The 27,034-nt window shown below is 38.9% G+C and overlaps 1 long non-coding RNA gene across 2 annotated transcripts; it reads right to left on the bottom strand.

The window, feature by feature from the left end:
• Nucleotides 1-7,974: 7,974 nt before the first annotated feature.
• Nucleotides 7,975-20,784, bottom strand: LOC140498321 (uncharacterized). 2 transcript variants are annotated; one of them, XR_011965069.1, is made up of 5 exons: nt 20,606-20,784; nt 16,573-16,666; nt 13,985-14,037; nt 11,909-12,068; nt 7,975-8,498 (listed from the first exon to the last, which is right to left on the bottom strand). It is a non-coding gene; the product is annotated as an uncharacterized lncRNA (long non-coding RNA). The 2 variants fall into 2 exon arrangements; XR_011965070.1 differs by lacking the exon at nt 13,985-14,037.
• Nucleotides 20,785-27,034: the final 6,250 nt, after the last annotated feature.

Genomic DNA, 27,034 nt, shown 5'->3' on the forward strand with positions numbered 1-27,034 from the left:
ATCACCCATCATCCCTTGCTTCCACACTTGGAAACAAATGAGGTGTTGCCAGAAAGGTCAGAGGTCAAATATGAGTTTTGTGGTTGCTGGAGTGCAGGGTAGAGGCATCGGGGTCAACTTTGGGGCAAATCTTTGTGGCAGTCTGTTTGAACAGAGAAACTGTTTTGAATTCATGAAGCATGACACCTACTGGGTTTTTGTTTTCTCCTTGAAGCTGGAATGTACCCAGATCTGTCTCTCTCCCTCTCCCTCTCTCTCTCTCTGTCTCTGCCTCTCTCTCTCTCTCCCCCTCTCCCTCTCTCTCTGTCTCTCTGTCTCTCTCTCTCACTTATACACACAAGTGCTAAAGGGGGTGTAATACAAGAAGGAGGGCAGTTGCTTTAGTTCGTTTCTTTGCCGAAAAAAAGGAAAGGCTGATATTTGCCTGAAGCAGGGGAGGCTGCTGTAGGTTTTGCTCTCATCCGCTTCCCCATGCCCAGTGCTGTTCATAAAGTTATGAAGGCTGGAAGCTTGTCCTGCTTCTGCTCGGCTGTGACTTTCCAATTTGCCATGGACAGCCTCTGAAGACTGACGGGGCTGAAGGCACCCAGTGCCAGTGTAAATGAGCCCCATTCATTTCCTGCCATTGGCATATGGCATGTCATTGTCCTCGGTCACCGAGGCAGAAGTGATGCAATTTGTTGGCATGTCCTGTCACAGCGTAAACTATCTATCCCACTGAGCCCCCGAAAACAACAGAAACCATGGAAGGGCAGCCAAAGACTCCACAGCTTTATCCCACATGCACGTACAACCCAGGAACGACAACAAAACAAAACAAAAAGGACCATCTTATTTCTGTACCTTTGGGGGTTGGAGTGGGGTGGGGGGGACTCTTAAATCTTAGCTCTTCTCATGTCTTTTTGTTTTCCTTCACTGAGAAAGAAAGTTATTTATAACTAAGGAAACAATCCCCAGAATATCATTCCCAGGATTCCTACTTTGGCACTGTCTCCATCTCCATCTTTCACCTCTTGGAAAACTGTAAATTTGAATGCCTCTCCAGGGACAGGGCACAAAATGTACCTGATGAGAGACAAACAAAAGAAAAGACTAAAGCCAAAATGGGGCCAAGATATTGTTTCATGCCTATGTCACCCAATAAACAACAAAACAAAACAAGAGGGGTGGGGGAAAGGAAGATATTGGCTATGAAAATTTTAATATAGACATCCCTTCTTACAGGAGGATTGAAGATCACATCCTGATCTGGAGTCTGGGTATAGCTAATTTCATAAAATAAATTTCATTGAATATCTGAGTCCAATTTGAAAATGGGGGAAAAAGTATGCTGTTCCATATGGTTTGAGTTTTCACAACAGCGATAATAACATACTAAAAATGAGTTCTAATTTGACATGTAACATAATGGATTTGAGCGGGACATAATGGTACATGTATTGTGATGGAATAGATTATTCCACTGTGGCTATGTTATTCAGACAAAGAGGATCAGAACCCTAGAGCGTATTTACATCCGTCACTAGTGTGAAGGAAATCAGGTAGCATGGTGACTAGGCACTAATGAACATCCAAGAGGATGCTTTGGTGAAATGGATTTTAATGGAATACAGACTTTTTATATTGTGGAATTCAAATTCTTTTACAAGATCAGGGAATAATGTAGCCCCTATCCTATTCAGCATCCTCCTCAATTCCACTGCAATGGTTTCCAGAGTATTTAGGTATCCCTGAGGGTTTGAAGTCATTGTGGGCACTGATAATTGATCCTTCAAAAGAATTGGGTCCTACTGGGCAGAAAGTCCTTTTAGAAGGGGATAACTTCCCTGGATACTTCCACATGATGTATTGGGCTGGGGTAGATGGAGGAAGAAATTGTCCTAGATGGAAATAATCATATTATAATAATCAGAGCTTAAGCTACAGGGTTCCTGAAGAATAAAGTACATTACAGTTGACCGTGATCTAAAACTATGAGCCAAACTCAGATTTGCCAGAGAAGCTTTGAAGCTATACAGCCTACTGGATGTCTTTCTCCTTAAGTACTTTTTTAATTTGGCCCTCTTTGATAGTTAGCCTCTTGAGTGTGGGAGCCATTTCCCTCTAGACAGATCTATTAATATGGAAGGAGATATATTGAGTGAAAGAACTCTGAATCTCTTCTTTCTGACCACAACCTCTTACCTTTCCATCAATCTTTCTCTTCCCAAACTACTTTCTCAAGGCTCCCAATATACTATGCATCTGGCTATGGTTACATAGTTGGGTTGGGAGTCAGAAACAATGAGTTGGTGTTAAGCTGAGCTCTAGTTTCCCATATGTCCTTGTTGCAGTTAGTGTCTGCCAAGGTAAAACCCTCTCAATCCTCTCCCTTGAATCCACTTTCAGATCTTGCATTTCATAGTTTTCTCCCTTCCCCTTCCATTACATCTTCTGAAATCATCTTTCCATTGCTAATAAATTCCTCTTTATCCTGAATCTTTGCACTTCCATCTTCCCATATTCTCATAGCAACAAAAACTTGCACCTCCGTAGAAGACATGGGATGTCTCCTCTAATATTGGGTGTTCCTTTTCTCACACCCCTGGAAGCACTGGTGTAGGATAAGGAATAAGCATACTACTTGTTCTTTACTTCCATCTCTAGAGTATGCCTTTATCACTTTGATGTCACTATCCCTTAGGTGAGTATCCCTACAACTACCTAAGCACCCAGTCTAACTTCTTGTTGCATTTCCATGCTGACCTTCATATCATTCTCTCCCCTTTCTCAAAAAGTCAATGCCTGGTTCCTCTTTTTATCTTTTTTACTATTCCAATGTTTTCCCTTATATTTAGGGACTTCAACATATATGTTGATGCCCGCTCAAACACTCTGACTTCCTAGTTTGTCAGCTGCCACATATCTTATTACTTCCATGGTCTACACCCAGAGATCACTATGTCTTTCTTCTGAATATCATTTTTTACCACTGTGATCCAGAACTCTGAAATTCTTTTTACTCATTACATTCAATTCCTCCTATTTCAATCCCTTTAAATCTATCTATTCATCCTTACTGTTCCTCCTATCCTTCTACCACTTCCTCTTCTCCCAGGCAAACACCCCTTTTTTCTTTCCCTTACAGTTTAAAGTCAATGGTTGACTACATACTGTCAATTGTTATTGAATCTCTTGCTTTCTTAGTCACATCTTGCCAAAATTTCTAACTTTGAGTAATGCCCACTATTAGTCAGTCAGTTAATAAGCACTTATTAAGTGCCTACTATGTATCAGGGCTCTGTACTCATTTCTGGGGATACAATAAGATGAAAAAGCCAGTCCCTGAACTTAAAATACTCACAATTTAATGGGGAGGGAGGAGAGACAACAAGCTAACAAATTATATATATATATATATATATATATACATACATAATATGGGATAAATAGGAAAAAATTAACTGAAAGAAGGAAATAGAATTAAGAGGAGTTAGGGGAGGCTTCCTGTACCAGATGAGATTTTAGTTGGGAATTAAAGGAAGCCAGTAGATGGAGATGAGGAAGGAGAGTACTCCAGGTGTGGGGGACAGTCACAGAAAATGCCTGGAGTCAAGAGATAGAGTGTCTTGTTCACTGAAACGCCAGGAGGAGAGAATCACTAGATTAAAGAATACCTGGGAGGAAGTAGGTTGTAATAAAACTGGAAAGGTTGGAGGGGGCTGAGTTATAAAAGACTCTGAATGCCAAACAGAGCATTTTGTATTTGATCCTGCAGGTGTCAGGGAGACCCTGGAATTTTTTGAGTAGGTGAGTGACATAGCTGGACCTGCACTTTAGGAAAATCACTTTGGTCAATGAATGGAGGATGTATTTGAGTGGGGAGAGACTTGGGACAGGCAAATCCACTGGCAAGCTACTGTGATAGTTCCGGCTATAGATGATGAGGGTCTGCATAGAGTGGTGGCAGTATCACAAAAGAGAAAAGAGCATTTACAAGATATATTGCACAAGTAAAATTGACAGGCTGTGGCAAGGAATTAGACACATGGGATGAGAGATGGTAAGGAGTTGAGGATGGCTCCTAGGTTGTCTGCTTGAGGGACTGGGAGGAAAGTTGCCCTCTACAGTAATAGGAAAGGTGGAGGGTAGGAGTTTAAGTGAAAAGACAACAAGCTTTGTTTTTGATATGTTGTTTAAAATGTCCATTGAACATTTAGTTTAAGACACCAGAAAGGTAGTTAGAGACGCAAGGTTGGAGGTCTGCTGAGAGCTTGGGACAGGAAAGGTAGATTTGAGAATCATCAGCATACAGATGGTAATTAAACCCATTGGAGCTAATGAGATCAACAAGAGCAGTAGTATAGAAGGAGAAGAGAAGAAGGCCTTGAAGGACATATACAGTTAGATTTATTAGCAGTGGAGAGAAGATTCCAGAGGATAAAATGGAAGGTAAAGGGAAAACATTATATGGAATATGACAGCTGGGAGATGGAGAAGATTGAGGAGCTAGAGGAGAATCCAGCCAAGGCAACAGAAAAGGAGTAGTCAGATGGATAAGAGGAGAACCAAGAGAGAATGGTGTCATGAAAACTCAGAAAGAGGAGAGTACAAAGGGGGAGAAAGTGATCCACAGTGTCAAAGGCTACAGAGTGGTCAAAGAGACTTAAGGATAGAGGAAAGGTCACTACTCTGAAGACTAGGTTTATGACATCTAATCTGGACTGGGATCTCATTGTTATATGACAATCATTTTATTATTTCCTGATGGACTTTTGTCACACTCATCCAAATCATCTATCTCTTCAGGCCGCCTATACCATTTCTTCCACCCTTCCAATCAGCAGAGAATCAGACTTCCCACTTTACTAAGAAAACAGAGGCCATGCATCATGACTTCCTTCTTCCCAACTCAGTTTCCTCACTCCTAAACTGGAAACCCTCTTTCACCATCCCTGATCCTCTTCTTTTGTGTAGTTTCAAATGAAAAAATAGCCCTTGACCTTGCCAAAGCTATTCCTTCATCCTTATCTTCTCGATCCTGAGCTTTCCTGTTTCCTTTGAGATTTGGCCCCCTTGATCATGCCCTTTCTTTCATGTCCAGTCTCTCCTGATCTCGGAAATCCTTTCCTTTACCTCCAAATTTATCTAGGTCTCCTGTCACCTCAAAAAACTAACCAAACAAGCAAAGTCCTTTATTTGGCTTTGCTATTCCTTCAAGCTATCATCTTATTTCTTTTTTCCTTTTCTCTGCCAAACTCCTAGAAAGTGTTTATCTACACATATTTCCTCCATTTACTAACTTTTGAAAGCTTTGAAATATTGTTTCTGACCCTACAATTTAATATAAATTTCTTTCCTCAAAGTAATCAACTATCTTCTGAATCTAAAAAACTTTTCATTCCCTTCATCCTTTTGAACTCCTTTAGTTTTTGACATTGTTGAAAAACCACTTTGCTTGGTTACCTTTCTCTCTTGGCTTTTCTGACACTGCTCCTACTTTATTCCAATATGTCTTTCTGTTTCTTCTCAATTTTCTTTGCTAGTCCATCATATCATCATCTTTCTCCTGTCTTGTGAATATGGGCATCCCTAAGGCTTTCATCTGGGCCCTATTCTTTTCTCTCTTCCTTGTCTTCCTTGGTATTTGCATTTGCTCCCATGGTGGATCACCAATGTGATGCTCACAGAGCCTACAGTGGCCATGAATATGCTGGCACAATTCTGAATAGCAAAATATAACAGACTCTCCACATGGAAGACAGACCCAAAACATTTATTTAAACATCAGAAAGCCAAATCCATCATAGCAACAAAGAAATCCATCATGTAACCAAGAAGTCTATGCACATTATCAGGCCTTCCCACAAACAAACACCTTCAAGCAAAATGCCCTTCTCTCATTCACAGCCAGCTGCCTGCTTCCACCACCCTTCCTAGCTCTGACTAGTCTAATCAACTTCCTCTCAGCTCTGCTCCAGCTCTGCCTCTTCATGTTCCATCCTTCCTGTTCCACACATTCAGCAAGCTCTTCTCACCACAGGCTTCATGTGATTCAACCTCATGTGAATTAGGCTTTCATGTGACTTAAGCAGATCACATGGGCCTATTTAAAAAAGGAAAAGATCTTCACATTCCATTAAAAATACATTAATTCCATTAAAAATACATTAACAATACACATGGGTTCAATAATCACCTCTATGAAGATTATTATCAGACCTGTATGTGCAGTCCTAGTCTTTTTCCTAAACTCATGCCCTGAATAACCAGCTGCGTCCTTGACATAACCAGGACGTCCTATAGGCATCTAAAACTTAACTTTTCTCAGTTTCTAAAACAATTGGTTATATTTTCTCACCAACCCGTCTATCCACTTAGCTTTCCTTTTTCTGTTGGTGACACTATACTAGTCACTCAGATTCACAACTTTGGAGTCAGCCCTCCACATTCTGTCTTTGCAAAGTTTTATAGATTCCATGTGGGAGCATCTCCTTCATTTGTTCCCTTCTAAACACTTTGAATAGCTTCTACCCTAGATCAGGTATCGCCCCATTGCTACACTATTGAAATAGCCTCCTAATTCAGCACCCTGTCTCATTCTTTCCTCTTCTATTCATCCTCCACACAACTGTCCTATTGATATTCCTAGAACACTGATCTGACCAGAAAACATTTATATTAAAGAATATTTGAAGACTCCCTAGAGAGAAAAAACACAAACTTTTCTGTTTGGCCTTTAAAGCCCTCAACAATCTGATTCTCATTTAACTTTTCAGTCTAAAGCAATAAGACTGAAAAGATATGAGACAGGAAGTTTACCTTTATAGCACTGATATTAATTCATGTAATACAAGTATATATAATTTCATGGATTTGGTTTCTCCTTCTACTGACATAATCAGGGGATGTGCTGGTAAATGTTTAACAGCTGGCTTTCTGAGAGAAAACAAAACCCAAATAGGTCAAACTTTTAAGTTTTACATTATTAATATTTTCTCTGCATTTTCTTAACTCTAGATAATCAACAAAGTAGTAAACCAAGCCCTGATCCCCAAGCCTTTACTGATATCTGAGGTATAAATACTCACACTGAAAATTTAACAATTGGCTTTTGAAAACCGTTAAGAGTTGGCTCATCACATTCCTGAAGATCTGTCTGAGTTTATATGGGAAAAGAAAAAACAAAACAAAACTGGTGTCCAGTGTTCTAGTGATAGATCTCTCCTAACTTAGCAAGGGGTTAATCTAGATGGCAGACAGACAGGTCATCAGGCAGTATTGGGAGCTTGTTTAATTTTATAGGTTCTACATAACTTAAAATTCTGTAGGGTTGGTCTTTGATAACCAAGGTTGCCATTTTGCCACCATGAGGGATGTTTGAGTGAAAATTCAATGGATAATTGGAAAAATAATAGATGTGTGAGAACCAGCTTGCTTTGGGGGAAGCTTGTTCTTAGACAAAATTACAGTAAATGGTGTTTTGAATTACTATTCACAGAATATTTATTTCCTTATAAATGTTTTGGATCTGTTTTACAATTACATTTTGGAGCCAACATCTTTGGTACAATTTTCATTAAAATGACAAATCAACTTGTGGTTGCAGCACAGCATAGAAAAGGGGCATAGTTTAGGCCCTATATTTCACAGAACCAATCCCCTTAATAAAAGAATTTGCTCTGTAAAACTTGGAGTCAATCAAAAGGCTGCACCTAAGGACCCAGAAGGTCACATGTGGCCTTTAGGCCGCAGATTCCCCACCTCTGGTATAGGGTGTGGCAGATGTGCTCAGGAATCTAATATCTAATATAGCAAAAAATGGGTATCTTGTATCTCATTCATTTATTATGTTTGCATTTTAAGTAAATTTCAGCTAATTTTTAAAAATTAAATTGAGTGAAATATGACTCTCTTTAATTTGATGAATAAGAATAATATCCTTTTGATTGAGTATTCAAAAATGTTTACCTTAATTTTTTAAAATTCCATGGTAGCACTCCCCAAGGCAACATGCTAGGCTTGCCTACGTAAGGGGTTATGACAAAATGAAGACTATTTTCAAATGGAAGACTTGGTGATTTCATAATAAGAAATGATGTTTATATATTTCTTATAGATATTAAGTGCTGCTAGTGCCTGTCCTCCCAAACTAACTTGTATTTGACTACTTTGCATTTAGTTGCATTTATTCCCTTTATATTTCTTTTATGGGTGCTTATCTTTCCATTAAAAAGCAAACTTCTAGCAGGTTGGGATTATTTCCTTCTTTGAATGAATTCCCAGTGCCTAGCTAGCATGGTACCTGACATGTGGGAAAAGCTTAATAGATGTTCATTGATGGACTGGTGTATACATCCTATCTTTTGACCTTCACAATAATCCTTTGAAGTAGTTCATACAGGGATTATGATTTTTGTGTTATATACAAGGATACTGAGGTTTGGTGAAAAAGGCAGCGTTCACACTTGGCTCTTTTCAGACTCCGTCCACCAAACTTTCCATTATTATCACGTTGCCTTGAAGTTGGGGAGGGAAGAGAGAGAAAGGAAGGGAACAATTATCTCTTAAGTGTCTAATACATCCCAGGCTCTATCTCTTAACACATTGTGTCATCTCATTTGCTCTTTATTATATCCTTGAAAGTTAATATTATCCCCCTTTTTCAGTTGAGGAAACTGAGGCTGACAGAGGTTAAGTGACTTGCCTAGGGTTAAATAGCTAGTAAGTGGCTGCTGCTGCTGCTGTTGGGACTGCTGAGGCTTCTGGGGCTTCTGCTGCTCATGGTAGACTCAATATTGTTGTTTGGTTTTTGTCCTCAGAGAGGACTAATGAAGTCACTGGATTTAAGTGAGGCAGAGTTGCACAAAGCGGCCAGCCTCACTCTCTCTTCCAAATTCCTAAGAGTTCAATGGTCAGACAATAGTCAAGATGATTGTCGCTGGCTTGAGATGTAGTGGTTGACCTCGATGTCTGACCAAGCTCTAAGCACTCCACATTGCCTGCTACAGTGCCTACTTCAGTGCCTTCATGGCTGTTGGAACAAATTGTTCTCATCCACCCATTCCACTGGGGAAGTCTTCACAGGCTTTCCCCTAACTCACCAATGGGTTTGAGGCCTATTGGTTAACCTCAACCTGGTTTAGTGAGGGTCTAGTTTTATCAGTGTGTGGTTCTGAGCATGCTATGGTTTCTTGAAGCCACAGGTGAGAATTGGGTGATAGGTAGACAGCAAAGGTCCATGAGCAGCCCTGAAAAGAGCTCAGCAAACTCTCACATCAGAGAATACCCCATACACCCCAACATTTACATAGCCCTTTAAGGTCTGCAAAGAATTTTACATGTGTTAACTCATTTGATCCTCACAATAACCTTATAGGGTAGATGCTACTCTACTTTATTAGAATATGTATATATAATAGAATACAGACTATTATCCCCATTTAAGGGGTGGGGAAACTGAGGCACGGGGAGAGTGAATGAATGATTTGCCTATAGTCAGACTGCTAATAAGAGCCTGGGGCAAGATCTGAAATGAGTCCTAAGACTACCCAAGACCAAATTCTGCACTCCCTCCACAGTATAACCTAGCTGCGATATATTCTATTACACAATTAAATTAAATTGAGATTGCTGAACAATAGCATAGCGTTAATTGCCTTATTTCTGAGTACAGCCCTCCAGAACAGACCACACAGCTCTGATTTACAAGGCTACCCATCGTAAAAGAACCTGACTAAATTCTTTCACCTGCAATCCTGCAATGCATGTCTACGAATTATTTATTGCTTAAAGTTAGACTTAATGTTAGGTATTAGCAGACCCTTCTCTTTTGTCACTCTGGATTGGAGAGGGCTCCCATAGCCCCCAGTGCAAGTTCTACATGCAGCTACCTGAGGAACTAGACATGGTGACAAACACACCAAAATTCTGCAAGGCACATTTTCAGACACTAAAAAAAAAAAATTATTTGTAATAGCAATAATGAACTCAGAATAGTCCAGCTCCTGGGGATTAATAGCAAGCTGGGGTTTATAGCCTACAGCTGCACCTCAGGCCAACAACTCCCTCCCAGCTACTCATTAACCCACAGGAAATGCCCTACATTGAGGTCATTATTCCTTATTTATCCTCCAGTAGTGGATACTATGGGAAGGCAAAAAGAGATGGAGGGGAAGTTATAGTAAAGAAACTTCAGTCCAGAAGCCAGTTAGTAGAAGTATAAAATACCTAAAACAACCAGAGTTGAGAGTTAAGATATTCTGGGTCCCTTACAGTTTCTCCCAATTCATTTTGGAGAGGCAAAACAAATAAAAAGTTTGTGCTTTAGAGATCATGGTCTTTTCTATCAACCAAGCTACAGAACAGTCAAAAGGAATATAGATAGATTGCTGCTTTTACCAAATAAGAACAGATTTTTTTCAGTCAGGTTATCTCCATATAATCTTGTATATTTGCTAGGGCCTTCATTGATGTATTTGATCTAATATTGTGTTTGGAAGCTCAATCACTTATAAAGCACCAACTCCCATCAGGTTCAGACCTAAAATGGTTATTTTTCCCATGAACTCCTAATAATAAATTGTTCCCCTTTATGTAGAACTTCAAAGTTTATAAATGTTTTATAGTCACAAGAGCAAGTATTATTATCCCCATTTTACAGATGAAAAAAACTGAGGCTCAGAGAGGTGATGTGGTCCAATAAGTGTCCTTTAGGAACTTAACATTCTAGGTGGTGGTGGTTGGGATGATGTTTGAAGATAACTCCTCAGAGCTGGCATTATAACCCAGGTTTGAGAGCTAGAGTTCTCAACCCAATCCAATGTCCAATTTAAGAAGAAGGATAAATGGTGGGTGGAGCAGTAGAGAAAAAATGTGACTTACTCATCTTCATTATTTCTGATGTGAGTTGGCTGACTTTGTTGGTGGAATGTTACCACAGTGGGGACTTTGGCTCCAGTGAAGAATTGATTACTCTCCAACTTTTAAGAGGACCTGTAGGAAGGGAATCCCCAACTGGTATCCCTTGGTCTGGATCCATTTGGCAGAGTTTCTTGAAGCCTCAAGCGTTGGATGTACATTTCCCAGGCTCCAGGGATGACTGATCTGGGCTACATGCCCTGCTGTATACTTCCAAGAGTAACGATGAAGTAGTGTGTATTATTTGTGAATGGCCAGATTGCTACTTTAGGCTTAGATATTGCCATTAAGAAAGTAACAGGAAACTTAGCCAATTAACTGTGAGACTCAAGGGACCCATCCAGTTATTTTGCCCACTATAGATTAAAATGAGACAGCTAGTTGGTGCAGTGGCCTGTCAGGAATACTTATCTTTCTGAGTTCAAATTTGGTCTCAAACACTTACTAGCTGTGTGACTGTGGGCAACTTATTTAACCCTCTTTGCCCCAGTTTCCTCATCTGTAAAATGAGCTGGAGAAGGAAATGGCAAACTAACAACTACAGTATCTTTGCCAGGAAAACCCCAGGTTGGGGGTCATGAAGAGTTGGACACGACTGAAAAATAACTTGAAGGACAACATAGATTAAAATAGCCAATTGTTTATTACAGATGCATATATATATATATATATATGTGAGTATACATATATATGTGTGTATGAGTATATATATGTATGCATGTATGTGTATGCACACACACACACACACACACACACACACACACACACACACACTGAGCTGGATTCTTCAACAGAAAAGCTATTCTCTTAGTTCCAAGGTGGGTACAATTGTAGATTGCATTGCTTCTTCTAACCCTATAGGGTGCTAGGTAACAATGCTCCAAAGTTGCTTTCAAAATTGCCTGAAAATTGGGAAAATTGGTCTCTTTCTTCATCTATTCTTTCTAGTCAGGACTGATGAATGAGGGGCCACTATTCCTTGTGGGGAATGACTATTAAGTTCACTTACCTTGTTCATGGATGGGTTAGGAGGCTCCAGTTGATCAGAAGTCCAAACTAGCAATACCACAACAGAGACTGGGGGAACCATCCAAGTTCTAGGGTCTTCTGCTATGTCCAGGTCCAAAGTTCCTCCAGAGCTCTTGCTCTGCTTCTGATGACTGGTGCTCCTGCAAGTGAGAGTTGAATATTTTACAAATAAGATCAGGAAACAACTGAGCAACAGCAACAATTACAGGCAAAGCCAAATATTTTGTCAACTACAGAAAGAGAATATATAAGTAGCATAGTTGCAGTATGTAGCACAGCGTTTTGTATGAATATTCTTTGGTCTTGCTCAGACCTATTATTTTATTGATTAGGAAACTCCTGGAGAAAGGATTCCCTCTACCAACGCAGATCAACAACTGTTCCACAATTTAGAGTCTTTGAGAGTTGTGTGAAACAAAGATATTCAATGCCCAGGATCTGACAGCTTCTATGTCAGAAGGGACCAGAACCCCAGTTTTCCAGAAGCCATGTAATGTTAATTAGAGAGTTAAAGATCTTCCCCAGCTTTCCCATTAAGGGAAGCTTGATTAGAAGAGGCCCACACCTATTGTTAATTTTCTAATGAGGCACTGGTTCTCTAGAAGTGTGATCCTTCTGGCTCTGAAAAGTGTATAAATACTCTGAGGTGAGATTTTACTTTAGGCCTTACTCGTTGGAAGTATTTGTTTAGCTGGACAAGACTCTAGGCAAGTGCTAAAGAGCTTCCCCCCACAGATATGTCTGTGGATTTGTGATGTATTATTTCTTTGTATTTTCTCTGATGTTCAGGGCACTGATTTTTCCCCCTGAACTAAGTGAATGATGTATGTACTTGATTAAAGTGCTTGTTGACCCCTCAGAAGTTGTTTTCCTTTTAGAAAAGCAGATCTGAGAACCTGTACAGCAGGCTCTCCTGTGTATGACAGGGTCCTTGCTGCTACACTCCAAGGTCAAGTTTCTACTACTACACTGTGCTACTTCTCAGTCTAGTCCATTGTTGTTCAGTTGGTTCATCTTGGCTGATTCTTCCTGGCCCCATTTGAAGTTTTCTTTGCAGAGATACTGGAGTGGTTTGCCATCTCCTTCGCCTCATTTTACAGATGAGGGAACTGAACGAAACAGGGTTAAGTGACTTGCCCAGGGTTACATAGCTGATAAGTATCTGAGGCCAGATTTGAACTCGGAAAGATGAGTCTTCCTGGCTTCAGGGCCAGCATTCTATTCACTCCACCAGCTAGCAGCACCAACCTTGTCCATAGTTGGGACTAAATAAATTGAACAGAGATGAACTATGCTTTCTTTGAGAAACCAATGACAACATGATGATGTAATAAGACAAAGGTGGTATGAAACAACAGGGGCTGGCTGTGAGTTAGAAGACTAGAGAGTTCTAATAGCAGATCTGCCGAGAGTGGCTCCATAATGTTGGGCAAGTGGCTTTATTTCTCTGGATCTCAATTGTCTTCTCTTTAGAATATAAATTTCTTGACAGCAGAAACTCTTTCATTTTCATATGTGTATCTGCAGTGCTTGACATATAGTAAGCACTTAATAAATACTTGTTGATTGATTTATTGAAGGGTGTTTAAGTAGATCACCCATAATGAGCTACATTTCATATTACCATAGAAAGGACATCAAGAGATAAAACAAGGAAAAATAAAGTATTTAGTCTCATAACACAATTGAAAAGGTAGCTTACTAGAAAGAAAAGAATCATCCATGGAAATAAAACAAAATTTGCTCTTATTTTGAGGCAGCCTTCAAAAAGAGAAAGCCACTAGACTTAGACACCAAATCTCTGAGGTTGAATACCAGCCCTGTCTCTAGTTTAACTGAGTATTTAAGGTAAATTAATTCCCTCCCCTCAAAACTCAGTTTCCTTATCTGGAAAATGGGGAGCTGCTCAAGGTACCAGTAACCTTTTACCTCAATGTAAAGTGCTCTGAAAACTTAGTAAACTGTGTAAACAGGCACTATTGTAGCAGGTGGTGTGGGTAGTGTTCCCAGGTCTGAAATTTACATAAGGTAATGTAATCTGAGTAACTGTGCTCACCTTCACAGATTTTCTCTTGCCTTAATTCTTGGGCTTTGATTAACTGATCCTTCCTATGGGATAGAAAACATCTATTTGAAGGCCAGCTCTTCTATTCTTCTTACTACTTTATTTCAATAGACCAAATGATATCATATATGTAAAAGACTTTGCAAACCTTGAAGTTACAGAAGTGTTAATCATTGTCATTGTTATTCATAATCTCAATATAGACACTTCATCTAAATAGTTTGTCTTCTTTTCTTCGAATATAGATAGACTGATAGAGAGATGATAGATATAGATATAGCCTTAGGAAATATAGATATACACAAATATATACATATATATTACACATATAAATATATGTGTATGCATGTAATTTTTATGTTATATATGTAGTAGTATACATATATATTTCCATATGTGTAAATATATGCACATATATATGCTTAAAAAGAGGGGTAAAATATAATGAGAAAAGAAATTGGAATCATAGAACCTACTGCTATTACTACTACTACTACTACTACTACTACTACCACTACTACTACTACTACTACTACTGTTATTACTATTACCACCACCACCACCACCACCACTACTACTACTACTAACATTTTAAAGTTTAACACTTAAAATTTAAACCCTTTAAAGTTTACCAAGCACTTTACAAATTTTATCTCGTTAGATTCTCACAATGACACTAGGACGTAGGTTCTATTATTATTCCCATTTTCCAGATGAAGGAAAGAGATAGACAGAGGTTAACTGACTTTCCGGGGTTCTCATAGCTAGTAAATGTTTTAGGTAAGATTGGACCAATCCCTTCCCGTCTCTGGGCCTCAATACTGTTACCTGTAAAATGAAAGAGGTGGAGAAAGTCTGATGTTGTGATCCTATTAAATGGATTAATATAAGCAAACTTCCAGCTGAGCACATCACTTTGAAGCAAATGGATTGTATGCCAGCTCTGATAAGGCAAAGGAATCCTGACTTTTTTTTTTTGAGAGGTTTTTTTACACACACGTATTCTCTATTTGTATGTGGAAAACAGTGACTCTTCATGCCCTAATTTGAAATTTGCATCCCAATGTACCCCCAACTGCCATATTTTGATCTTGATTGGGTAGAATGTTGTGCCATCTATACACCTGCCTGATGCAGAAGAGATTTGTAGGGAAACATGATGAGAGTACCTTTGATACAGAATAGTAAGTCAATGCCAGAAACTGAAACTTTGATATAACTCTGGTTGCTCAGTGCTCTAAGAAGGCACAGCAAACCTTGCCTGGCTGCCTTCACGAAGTTTTTGGCTCGTTATTTATTGTTTTTGTTTTGGCCACTTCAAGGCAATACGTAGAGCATTTGCCCTTCTTCCTGATGTCTAAGACTGTTTCCCTGGTCCTGGTGAGCTGGACAGGGGCCTGACCTGTTCCTTTGTAATATCCTCATGATCAATAATGATCGCCAGGTCAAATAGATCATACAGCCATCTACACTGAGTGTTAAGAAGGCTAAAATGAATGGACTGACTGCACTGCAGGCCATTCCTTATAAATATATGGGCATGGCCTATGATGTGCCAATTCAGGTTAAAATATCTTAAGCAAATTCTCATAGGAACCCAAGTTCAAAATTGATTTTTGTTTGGTGGAGATGATTACTTTCCTCTGGATTCATTCCAAGCTCTTCACAGTCATGAACTGGACACAATAGCCTAGTAAGAGTCTGCTCAGTTCAGGCTATAGTGGGATTCTTAACAGTTGTGACTATATCCCAGGATTACATTCATCTTTGTAATAAGAGTTTATCACTGCAGGTTAACGCACAATATATTGAGACTAATTAGAGGTAGAAAGGACTTCAGCAATCACCAGCTTCAGCCTCATAAAATCACCAGCTTCCTTCCAAACTTAAACAGAAATTACATCTCCTATATGAATTCTATCCCAGTTTCCCTCCCCCAGTGTCTATTTCTGAAATATACAAATAAATTATGCCTATAATTACATATAAAGTAAACATAAATTATATTTATATATGGAATTTATTAATGTAAATGATGTACGTATATATGCACGTGCACACACATATGTGTATATATGTATATATATGAATACATAAATTTACTTTCCTGTACATATGTCATTTCCCTTTAACTTCTTGAGGCAGAAAGTATTTTTTTTTTGTCTGAATCTCCAGTGCCTGACACAGGGGCTGGCACACAGTATCCCCTTAGTAAATGTTTATTGATTAGGTAAACGAGTCTAGTCCATTCTTTTCATTTTAAAGGTGAGGAAAATATGCCTCAGAGAAGACATCAAGTGTGCTGCGGTATTTAGGCTAAAAATACAATACATATTCTTCACATATTCTCCTCTTCAGCCAAACTGCCCTATTGGCTAGTGACAGTATACAACATGCCTTTAAAGCCTCAGCTGTCTTTCATACCCTAATGCTCTCTTGTCATATTTGCCTCTTGAAATTCCTAAATCCTGTCAGGGTTCAGCACCAGCGTTTGCCTCCTACATGAGACCTTTCTGGCTTCTCCCCACCTACTGTAAATCCTTTCCCCTCCTGATTTGCTATATTCCAATGAGACTTACTCCCATGACCTTGGCATGATGCTCTGAGCCTCCCACAGGAATCGATAGGCGTGGCAGAATGTACAAAATGTTTCACTCTTTGCAGAGAATTTATCTGTCAAAAAAATGACAATGCATATTAGAAAATTAAAACAAAGCTATGAGCCCAAAGATTCCCCTCAGTCTAGACCAGGGCTGGGGAACCTGCAGCCCTGAGGCCACATGTGGTCCTCTGGGTCCTCAAGTATGGCCCTAAGGGTCACATGTAAACCTGAGGCTGTAGATTCCCCCTCCTTGGTCTAGGCCATCCCAGATATTTCAGCAATAGGTATTTCAGGAAAGAATCATCTCAGATGTTTTAGTTCCTCTTACAAGGAGGCAAAAGAAGATAGGAATTCTAAAATCGTTCTCTGCAAACATTAGATTGCCCATATCCAATAGAATCACTCATTAGATGAAGGTTTCAGAGACTCTGATTATCAGTCTCCTCCTCCAGGTACAGGATATGGAATCAGAAGAGCTCTCTCTCCCCAACACATTCACACGCACGCACGCACGCACGCACAAAAAGTCGCTAAAAGTTTATGCTTTTCTGGTCAGCTTCCTGTCAGTATCAGAGACCTCCAATTTCTTGTTGACTTGCTAGCTCCCCACTCTTTGAGCAGAAGGAGAAAACTCAAAGCAAGTCTTGGCAAGGTTCTGACCTTACGTCTTTATGTTTCTGCTTGTCCAGTGGCAGGTTATACCCTTTTCTCTTAGAATTCCATAGTTTCCTTCAAAACTAACCTCAAGAACCATCTTTTAAACCTGATCTCCAAGCCCTAGTACCTTTGCCTGAAAAATAACCTTGCATTTATTTTTGTGCATTTAATTTATGTATTTAATAGCTAATGTTTATATAATTCTTTGAGGTTTACAAAGCACTTTGCATATTTTATCTCATTTGATCCTCACAACAAACCTATGAGGAAGGGGCTATTATTATTCCCATCCTATAAATGAGGAAACTGAGCCCTGATTTGCTCAGGGTCACACAGCTTGGAAGTGTCTAGGATGGGAGTCAAACTTCAGTCTTCCTGACATTTTATCCAACATTATCCCCTGTGCCACCTGGCTGCCTCACATACATATATACACATACGTACTCACATATATACGTATTATGTGTGGGTACATTATAGATAGGAGCAGCTAGGTGGTGTAGTGGATAGAGCACTAAGCATGGAATCAGGAAGGCTCATCTCCCTGAGGTCAAATCTGGTCTTAGGCACTTACTAGTTGTGTGACCTTGGACAAATCACTTAACCCTATCTGCTTCAGTTTCCTGATCTGTAAAATGAGCTGGAGAAGGAAATGGCAAACTACTCCAGTATCTTTGCCAAGAAAACCCCAGATGGGATCATGAAGATGGACATGACTTAAACAATTCAATACCACCACATTATATATGAGTATATCTATTATATATGCATATATATCCATACATATGCAATTTATATGTGTGTATATATGTGTATATGTGTATATGCATGTGTATAGATGTACATACATATCTATCTAATCTATGTTTTGATCTCTCCATATTATCTCTCCTGAGAGACTATAAATTCCTTGAAGGCAGAGATTCCTTAATTTTTTGTCATAACTGCTTCTCTTGTCCCCACTGTCTGAAAGGTCCTGTCTGTTCAACTTGCCAGCCCTCCCCTGCCCCACTATTCTTCAGTAGCCTGAGGAGATTGTGGGGGTCACTTCTCTAACACTGACTGGGGCACTCATCTATAGCATTCTCCCATTTTGGAGGGGCATAGTAACTAGCACCCCTCTTCCATTTAACTATTTAATAACAGATTAGTTTTTACAAAGGAATATTTATTTCCAAAGTATATAGTAAGATTATACAACATCTCAGGTGCTAATTCTTTTTATATCACCTAAGTCTCTTGGGAGGGGAGAAAGATTAGCCTCATGGTTTAATTCAACATTATAACATTAGACTCACCATTATAGCATTAGATCCACCATGTCCAAAGCTCAACTAGTCCTTTGCTCAAGACTATTGCTCTTCAAGGCTTCCCTGCTGAGCTGGTTATAACATCTGGCCTGGAATCCAGACCTTCAATATCCTCATGGCTATATATGGCTTATGGGATAGAGACTCTCCCTGGAGCTAGTGCTAAAAAGGACATTTGAAACATAACACAGCCTCAAGTCCATTTCTTGGGGCTATTTGATTTAATGGAAGAAGAGGAGGACCTCAGGCCTCTTCCCCACTTACTGTCTGGAGAATCAGCCTCTGCTGTTCCAAGTTCTGAAAGCTCATAGTTTCTATGAAGCAAGGCTCATCTACTGTGAGTGAATGAGTCAACCTAAAACTCTAATTCAGTAAAAAAAGAATAACTATTTATTGACGTAGGTTCTTGATATGCAGGGAATGAAAAAAGGCAGTTTCCTACCATGTGGTAGGCTAATGCAGAATGTTCACATTAGCATCAGTTATCTTTTATCCCAGGATTGGGACCCAATACTCTCCTATCATTTTAAATGGTCTAGGCATGTGCCAAACCTTTGTACCTTGTCTTTGCATCTCTACCCCCTGACATAGTTGTTTTTGTCATTTTCCACTTTTCCTGACCCCATTTGGCATTTTTTTTCTTTTGTCAAAGAAACTGGAGTTGTTTGTCATTTCTTTCTGCAGCTCATTTTACAGATTAGGAAAATGAGGCAAATAAGGTTAAGGGACTTGCCCAGAGTGACACAGCTAGTAAGTGTCTGAGGCCAGATTTGAACTGAGTCAGATTAGCCTTCCTGACTGCAGGCCCAGCACTCTTATCTACTGTAAACCTATCTGCTCTGACACATAATAATAAGGATTTAATCAAGCTTGTTGGCTGACTGATTGATTGATCCGCCTTTCTTTGCATCTTTGACTCTCCATACCTTTTTGGCTTTTTTACACTATCCTGGCTTGAAGCACAGAGTTTTGGTTGTTTGGGGCATATCTATCTAACCCTGGATATACTCACAATCTCCTGGATATATATATTTCTTATAAGAAAGGGAGCACCGTATCCATGTGCATAACAAAAACCAGTGTTGGTGAGAAAATCATTCAGACGCAAAATGGATAGAAATTGGAATGGCTGCAAATTACAGAGGAATAACCACTTCTCTTTCATTTCTTCAGCCAACATTTCGGAGAGGGAGTCAAGTGTGCTATCCAAGAGATCTCGAGGGAATGATCAGAGTGAACAAGGTAGGCCCTGTCCACCCTGCAACACTTTGATGAGACACCCTCACTGCTCTAAGGAGTCTCAAAGATGTTCATAGGCCATGGTTTCCTCCAGTAAAGCAGACAGACAGCCGGCAGATTAAGGAGCAGCTGCCTGTACACATGCCTATTTGAGCTGTGGGCTGGGTGCCCACATTACTGTTTGGGGAACAAGCCACCTCTGTTCCAACCTCTTCTGAAAGCTCAGAGCTTCTGTAAGGTCTTTCAGTAACCACTCCCATTCTAGGATTTCATCCTACTGTAAACCATGAAAGGATGAAAAGAGGAAATAAAAGGGGATTTAAAGGAAGTAGAAAAGAGTCCAGATCATCCTATCAGCTGGTATATTTTGATGCTTCTGTTTGACTCATTTGGACTTTTAGCCCTCAGTCCTGCAGCGTGCCAAGCACATTGAGGATAACACAACACAGTCAATGATAGTTCCTCCAAATTCCATTTTCACACGGGGAGGAGGAAGAGAACTGTGAATAAAAACTGAAACCAGTAAATGCTCTTAATATTTGGCTCACTCACAGAAGCCTCACTGATTATTTTCCTGTTCTCAAAGCAAACAGATTCTCACCTCTCCCTCCCTCAGCTCTCCAAAAGACTAAACTCCCTGTTCTGGTAGGTGAGAATACACCCTTTTGAAATCATCTCAGGGCCAAAAATAAAAAGGCATTTAGCAGAACAGAGCAGAGAATTCCTTTTAGTCTCTTTCTGTGGTTATAAAACTGAACCTTTGATAAAGTGAAATCTGTAGTCTTGAAGTGAACTGTCACTTACCTGTGATTCAGATCTGTTTGGTTACCAGAGATGTCTGCTGCTGGGGAATATTATATCTGGCAAGCCTTCCACACCAGTGATTCTTGAAAATACAGCCGTCAAGGAGTGAATGAAACTCCACCAGGCTCAATAATTTTAACTGTATAGTTTCTTTTCAGGTTTGGAATGTCTATCCTCTAAACTGAATACAAAGGTATATAAAAAATCTTTGAATTCTCAATCAATTCTTATGAGACTCAAAGGAATAAATAATTTTATGTTAAACTGCATATGTATTTTTTAAAACAGCTATAGCTAACTTAAATTTTTATGCTTATTTTCAGGAAAGAATGGCCACAGAGCAAAATTTTGTACTTCTAATTGGTCCTATTTTAATGTTTTAAAAATTGGTTTTTATGGATAATTCTTTTTTATATTAGCATAATATCCCCATGTATCTCTCCATCTCTCCCTATAGAAAGCCATTCTATATTTTTTTCTGTCTATGTAAAAAAAAGAAACTTGAGCTTCGCTTTTAGAAGAAAGGAAGAAAGAACAAAGGAAGAAAGAGAAAAAAAGAAAGAAGAACAGGAAAGAAGAAGGAGAAAAGTAGAAGGAAGAGAGGTAGAAAGAAATGAAGAGAAAGGTAGGAAGAAAGGAAGAAAGAAAGGCTACAGCAAAGGAAGGAAGGAAAAAGAGAGAAGGATGAAAGAAAGAATGAAGGAAAGAGAAAGGTAGAAAGACTACAAAAAAGGAAGGAAGAAAAAAGAAAGGAAGAAGGAAAGAGAAAGAAAGAAATGAAGGAGGAAAGGAAGGAAGGATCAAGGCCTTTGTGCTGGCCCTTAGAGTTCTAGGGGTAACTCTGAGGGGTTGTTGATTCTAGTACTATCATTGAAAAGCCCCCATTAACAAAAATCAGCCAGATTCAGTTAGATTTTTGCTCAAGATGTTCAATAGGATGGTGTGGCATGAGCATCTCAGCTGGAGGCACTGACTGCTGGTGCAATGTCTCTGATAAGAGCAAGGGGTAGGTGTGTGTGGGGTGGTGGGTCAAGAAAAAAGGAAAGCTCTTCTCTCCTTGCCTCCCCTTCTGCTTCTCAAAAACTTCTTCCAATTTCTTGGCTCAAATTGTTGAACTGATATCCAACTGAGCAGGACTCTTCTACCTCTAGACTAGTCCAAGGCTCAACTGACTCATCACCAAGAGTGAATCCTATTTTTATTTTTAGGCCCCTGGGTGTGTCTGATTATTTTAGCCAATTATGAGATGTTTGTTTTCTGTATGATGTCATCTGCCTTCATCCAACAGTCAAAGCAGTACTATCCTCTCAAACTGATTAAAGACTGATTCATATCTAATTTACATTTTTGATGGATTGAATCAAATAGGGTCAACTTGGCCCTCTACAAATGTGTTCATCTGAGTGGGGTTGGAATCCCACACTCATAGAAGGAAGGAAAGAAAATGGTTCTTTCTTTAAAGCCAGATACCTAAGGTATCAGGTCCGATTCTTCATTTCTCATCCCCAAGCATCTCTAAGTAAATATTAATTTGACTAATTTCCTTCAAAACTCTTCAATAAAAACAGTGGTTCTTTTGTGCCCAGTGCCTATCATTTATCTAACTATATATGTATCATTCTACACCTCATCTAAGCATCATTATGCTATTTTATTTCATACTCTGAAATGTGAGCAAAAGAAGAGGGTCACTGAGACACATATACAGATAATATCATGGAGGAAAATAAGTGCCACAAGTTTTTAGATGTTTTAAATGAAAGTGCTGTCTTGGGTCTGTTTTGTTCACATATTCAGTGGAGGTCTTTACTTAAATTCCAGGTTTTGACACTAGATCTGTATTTAAATCATTTGGGTCTCAGTTTCTTGATCTGAAAAATGTGAGTAATACTTTTACTACATGTCTCAAGGTTAATAGAATCAGAGCATTTGAATATACAAATGAGAAAAAAAGAATTGAGATTTGCCAGATAATTCACAAATATCTCTTTTGATCCTCATAACAACCCTGGAAGATAGGTCCATTATTATCCACATTTTATAGCTGATGAGACTGAGGTAGATAACCACTGAGTGACTTTCCCAGGATTCGACACTTAGTAAGTGTCTGAGGCTGGATTTGAACTCATGTCTTCCTTACTCCAGGTACAATGTTTAATCCACTGTACCTAGCTGCCTCCAGTATTTTCTGGTTATTCTTCTGTTTCAGTCATGTCAGTGCTTTCTGACCTCATTTCAGGGTTTTTTGGCAAAGATGTTGGGATGGTTTGCCATTTCCCTTTCCAGCTCATTTATAGATGAAGAAACTGAGGAAAATGGTGATTAAGTGACTAATCAGGGTCACACAACCAATAATTGTCTGAGGTTGGCTTTGAAATAGACCTTCCTGATTCCAGTCCCTGCTCTCTATCCACTGTGTCACCTAGCCTCCAGCTTCCATAAAGTTATTATTTTTAGTTTCTTTTGATAGCATAAAACTTGCTCATCTATTAAAATCATAAACTTTTCCATTGGAGTATTATTGACATAATCATCATTATTACTGTCATCATCATCACAGCTCAAAGTTGTCAAATAAGCATTTATTATAATAATGAAGAAAAATGTCTGGCATAATGAATACAGTTCTAGGACGGTGTTACCAAGAACTGAGTTTGAATTTGACTTTGACATAATAGATGTGGCTCAGGGCAAGTCACCAAACCCCTCTTTTTCCTTATTATAAAGTAAAGAGGTTGGACTGGATGTTCTATAAGGCTCCTTCCAGTTCCAAATCTATGATCTTATGATTTTGTGGGCCTCAGGAAATTCCCTAAGACATTTACAAAATCATACATGATTGCTGTCTCACACACCTGCCTACATGGATGGAACTGTGTGACTGGGAGCCCCATGCAGAAAACTCATGGGGATGTCATGGGATAGTTTAAATTTTTGAGAGAAACATAGTGGATACATATTCACTGCTAAGTAAAAAAGCTCACTGAATCTTAATTCCATTTGCAGTGCTGTATGTTTGTGAAGCTGGGTTGTTGGTGGTTGCTGTAATAAAAACAAGGTCGGTGTAAAAAATCAATGGAACAGGAAATGAAGATGGTAGCATCTAGTCTGATTCAAATTTTTGAGAAGTTGAACAATACCCGGATGTGCATATCCCATTAGTAAGTAATTATGATTATTTAAGAATGAAATAAATTTAAATTGAAAGAACATTCTTTCTTTCAATTTATGTGTATGATTAGAAGAGAGAGTGAATAGCTCTGCCTCACTTAAATCCAATTCACTTGCCAGTGATGTCATTGGTCCTCATTGAGAATGAGGGACAAACAACAACAAAAAAAACCCCACAAAAATAATTTTTTCAAATGGCTAGTGAATTATCAGGCATCAATATTTATTAAGTTGTTTGGACCCAAATACCTAATAAATACAACTATTAAGTATTTCTCTTGGCCTCAGGGATCCCGTGAAAAAAAATTACTGAGACACTAAAATTTTGGTGAATTGAGAAAGTTTGGGAACCTGTCTTATCCTGTAAGAATAATAATCAATTTACACTTAGACAATTTATGAAGTGCTTTATATATGCTCTATAGTCTCAATAGAATGGAATATAGTATGATTAAATCAAAGAGAAAGCAGAAACTTCACTTCTAATACTGAATTTAAGTAGTCCAAGTATGTGGGACAGCTAGGTGGTGCAGTGGATAGAGTGTTGGACCTGGGATCAGGAAGACATCTTCCTGTGTTTAAACTGGGCCTCAGACATTGACTAGCTGTGAATCTGAACAAGTCACTTGATTGATCCAGTTTGTCTCACTTTCCTCATCTGCAAAATGATCTGGAACAGAAAATCACAAGCTATTCCAGTATCTTTACCAAGAAAACACCAAACTGGGGCATGAAGAGTTGGACATGACTGAAAATGATTGAACACCACCACCACCATGTCCATGTTACAGAGTAAAAACTTTGTTATCTCCATTACCTTGGTAGGTTAGAACTACTCTAGGTGTTATATTATGGCCAGAGAGTTCTGATATCTTATTATAAGGTAACCCTTACCTCCTGAAGGACATTTGAGTGTGACGCAAACTCCTTATTCTACCAAGTAGGTAGGGCATTAAGTAGAATCCCACTTATAGACTTTCTTTAGAAAATCCATTTTCCATGTTCTACTTGGGGAGTTTGAAAGGAAAGGATGACTTTAAAAGAGATGAGAAGAGCCGATTACTTTATTTTGAAACTTGTTCATTTTTGCAAGTGGGTCAAAAGAACGATAACATTCAGCAGAACCTATTTTTTTAAAGTTCTTGTATTATTTGATATTATTAATATAAAGTCATGTAATTCAGAAAAGAGGTAGTGTATGGACTGGCCTTTGAGTCCGGAAGCCCTGGTTTCAAGTCTCACCTCTGACCTGTGTTTGTGCCACCCTGAGCAAGTCACTGAACAGATCAGTGACCCGGGGCAACTCTCTAAAGCTGATCATTTTCCAAGCAGGTGCCAAATTATAAGGATAGAGGGCGTTTCCCTATCAGGATTTCCCTAGGCCAGTGAAATCATAAGTCTAGGTCCTCTTCTTCAACTCTCAAATTATAGTAGACATTAAAGATCAGTTCATAAGATTATACTGTATGAATTCTGCCAATTTTATTTAAAATGAGGGGCTTTGCCACAGGGAAATTTGAAAGCCAATGGTTTGGTAAATTTTTTACCTTTCTCAAAAATGCTGATGAATAATTTAGTTTGTCAGTATAGGAGTTGAACAAAATCCTCAGGCATTATTCAGAGGGACTTATAGACTCTGTGGTTCTAATAACTGCTTTTGGCAGTGAAGATACATGTAGCAAGCCCAGGCTTTTAGTGACCCTGAAATGATTTATTGGCCTCCTATTGACCCGGCAAGTGAGAGATGCTGATTAGTTCTATAGACCCCAACTTCCTTCTCCCAGTAGTTGACCAATGATCTGTTTGTTTCATAGCAAATAGATTTATTGATTATAGCCAACAAGAATCAGAGAAAGGTGGATTGGAATCATTAGGGAAGGATTTTCAGAGGAGCTTGAACTTGACTCAGTTTTGAAAACTACAGAGAAGTGGAAAGGCATGAGGGAGGGCATCTCTGGTAGGGGAAATAGCAGAGGCAAGTGACATGAGGTTGGAAGTTAATATCCTAGACAGGAAGCGTATATAGTTGGGAGAAAGAGGAAATAACTAGATAGGAAAATAGATAGGATATAGAATAACTAGATAGAATTTTAGATATAAACTAGATAGGAAAGAGGGAATAACTAGAAGATATTGGCAGTAGGTTCTGGAGAAGTTCCTGAGCACCTAGGACAGAAGTAATATGGTAAAAGTATTTTGAGAAATTTAGTTTGGCTTTATGTGCTATCTGAATTGAAGAGAGGCAATATTAGAGACAATAACAAGTAGAAGTGACTACATATATGAAGTGTTGAGAGCTTGGACTAAGGCATTGGTAAGCATAGAAGAAATGGACCAGTTATAGAGATAGTGCAAAAATAAATCCCTATGTCTCAAAGACTGGTTAGAGATGAGAGGCAAAGGAGAAGAAAGAATTGAAAAACAATAGAGCATTTATTACATGTCTATTATGTGCTGGACACTATGGTAAGCACTATGCATACAAGTACAAGTGAAAAAGACAGTTTCTGTCCTCAAAGAGCTTATATACTTTTTAAAAAATAAATTTTTACTTTCTTCATTTAACCAGCATTTTTAATGTCTCATTTTTCATACCCAATAAAAGAAACAAAGGAAGGAAGGAAGAAATCAGAAGGAAGAAAAGAAGGGAGGGAGGAGGGAAAGAAATAAAAGAGAAAAGAAAGAAGGGAGTGAGAAATAGAGGAGGGGAAGAATGAAAGAGGAAAGGAGGGAGGGAGATAAGAAAGGAAGGGATGGAGGGAGAAAGGAAGGGAGAAAGTAAGAGAGGGAAGAAAATAAATAGCTCTTATGTCACATAAGCATAATCAAGTAAAATAAATTCAGATAGCGGTCGTGTCCTAAAATGTTTCTCATTCTACACATTAGCACATCATCTCTCTGTTATGAAATGGGTAGCATTCTTTGCCACTTTCCTGGATCATGACTGATCATTGAGTTGATCATAGCTCTTCCATTTTTCAGAGTTATTTGTTTCAACAATATTGGTGTTCTCCTGACTTTGGCAGACTTCCATTAGTATCAGTTCATACAAGTCTTCTCAGGTCTATCTAAAACTATCTCTTTCATCATTTCTGATAGCACACTAGTATTTCATTACACTCATCTACCATTATTTGTACAGCCATTTGCCAATTGATGAACATCCTCTAAGCTCCAGTTCTTTACCACTACAAAAAAATTGGGGACATTTCTTGCACAATATAGTACAAATATGGAAAAGGGATGGGGGTATGCTGC

This window comes from Notamacropus eugenii, chromosome 4 (genome assembly GCF_028372415.1).
Source record: "Notamacropus eugenii isolate mMacEug1 chromosome 4, mMacEug1.pri_v2, whole genome shotgun sequence".
NCBI classification, from domain to species: domain Eukaryota; kingdom Metazoa; phylum Chordata; class Mammalia; order Diprotodontia; family Macropodidae; genus Notamacropus; species Notamacropus eugenii.